The sequence below is a fragment of the Nuphar pumila genome, chromosome 17 (genome assembly GCF_984573655.1).
Source record: "Nuphar pumila chromosome 17, dmNupPumi1.hap1.1, whole genome shotgun sequence".
Taxonomy (NCBI): domain Eukaryota; kingdom Viridiplantae; phylum Streptophyta; class Magnoliopsida; order Nymphaeales; family Nymphaeaceae; genus Nuphar; species Nuphar pumila.
Genome location: NC_143265.1, coordinates 58793880 through 58795998, shown reverse-complemented (window position 1 = coordinate 58795998; position 2119 = coordinate 58793880). Strand labels below are relative to the sequence as shown.

At 41.2% G+C, this 2119-nt stretch overlaps 1 pseudogene; it reads left to right on the top strand.

Moving 5' to 3' along the window:
* Nucleotides 1-907: 907 nt before the first annotated feature.
* LOC149811997 (cytochrome P450 86B1 pseudogene) lies at nucleotides 908-2119 on the top strand (annotated as a pseudogene).

Below are 2119 nucleotides of genomic sequence, written 5' to 3'. Positions count from 1 at the left end.
ATTTTCTAATTAAATTCTAATTGATTTCTATAGTGAATCCAAATCAAATTTAGATCCAAATTTATTTAAGTAAATCCACATCCAATCTAAATCCAAATTAACTTTTAAATCAAATTCACATTTAAATTTCATATCTCAAACTATATTTAATTAAATTAAGTTCTAAATGTAAATTAATATTTAATTAAATATAAATTTAAATTCAATTCCAAATTGAAATTCACATACAATTCAAATTAACGTGAGATTCAAATTTAAATTGACACTTAAATTAAATTTTAATTCTATCCAAATTTAAACATAAAATTCTCTTTTAATTATTTAATAATACAAAAAAATTTGCAGGTATTACAGTAACCAAGTAAGCTCGCAAACTTCCTAAGGAAAATCAGGTTAATGCCGCGAGAGTTTCTTACGCAGATACCCCAGAATTTTTTGTGCGTCGGATAAACTCCATCCCCAATGTCTTCCTGACCAAGGCGCTGCTCACTAGGTTAGAAGTAATTACCATTTCCATCCTTAGCAGCATATCCAGCGCGCTGATCTCTTGCTGGCAGACGGTTGCTATTACCAGCTCTCGACGGTCTGCTTCCCCATCCGCGTCTTCCTCCTCACCATTCCGTTCATAAGCTACTTTCTATTTTGGTGTGATTGATTATTTGTACGCTTCCCATGTGTTAATTTCAAGTAATTAAAGCGCTCTCTCTCTCTCTCTCCGGATTACTGTCAATGGTTTTTCACATACTAATGGTTCGGTCTCATTTCTTTTTTACGGTTGGTGTAATAAGATGATACTATTCATGTTAAACGGTTGTGGCCTCACATTTTTCTCCTATATATTCATGTTCAAACTCTCCCCTATCCCCAAGATACGAAAGTGAGTCACCTCTATCAAAAATCAGGTTAGATGGAGTGGTGGTCAACACGGTCATGGCTTCTTGGTATCATTACCAATTATGCCGCTTGGCCTGAAACATATGTGTCACTTGCACTGGCTTATCTGTTTTATGCCTACCTTTCCCAGATAAACAAGCCACTTAGAAGTTGGCCTCTGGTTGGGCCCATTCCCTCCATACTCTCCAACGTCAATGAGCTCTTTGATTTTGGAACTGATGTTCTAAGGAAGTCAGGAGGCACCCTAGTCCTCCCTTGCTCTATTTTCAATCCCACTAAGATGGTGCTCACATGTGACCCCCAAAACATAGAGTACATAGCCAAAACAAACTTCTCAAACTTCCCCAAAGGAGATGACTACTGTGACATCTACTCTGAATATCTCGGCGACGGCATCATCGTCGCCGACGGCGAGTCATGGAAGAAGCAGAGGAGGACTGCAAGCACTCTCTTCCACTCCAAACTCTTCAGAAAGTTTACAGCCAAGACCTCCAAAGACATGGTCCAAACTAGGCTCATCCCCATGCTCAAAAGACTGAGTCAATCTGGTTCGGTTTTTGATTTACAGGACGTACTCCTGAGGTTCACATTTGATGTATCATGCATGGTTGTCTTCGGTAGAAACCTTAGCTGTCTCTCTGATGGCTTTCCAAAGGTACCCCTCGCCGATGCCATCGATGTCACTACCGAAGTTATCCTGTACCGGCACATTCTGCCGGCTTGGTTGTGGCGTTCGGCTCGCCGGCTCAACGTGGGCATGGAGAAGAGGTTCGGTGACGCGCTTATGGTGCTCAATGCGTTTGTAGCTCAACAGCTGCAATGCAAGAAGGGGATCAGAGAACGCGGAGAAGCGATCGGCGGCGACCTGCTGTCGAACTACATGTCACAGTTCCCGGATGATGAAGTGTTCTTGAGGGACTCCACCTTAAATTTTTTAGCTGCAGGTAGGGACACCTCTGGAAGTGCTTTAAGTTGGTTCTTCTGGCTTCTTTCAAAAAACCCAGGTGTGGAGAGCAAAATCTTGGAGGAATTGCGGGAGATTTACAATGAAAATAAGCCAGATTACTTCGAGTCAGATGATTTACGCAAGATGGTTTACCTTCATGCAGCTCTATGTGAATGCCTGAGACTGTATCCCTCTGTTCCTATTAATCACAAGGGGGTCATAAAAGAAGATGTGCTTCCAGATGGTACAGTAGTAAAGCCAGGAATGATTATACTTTAA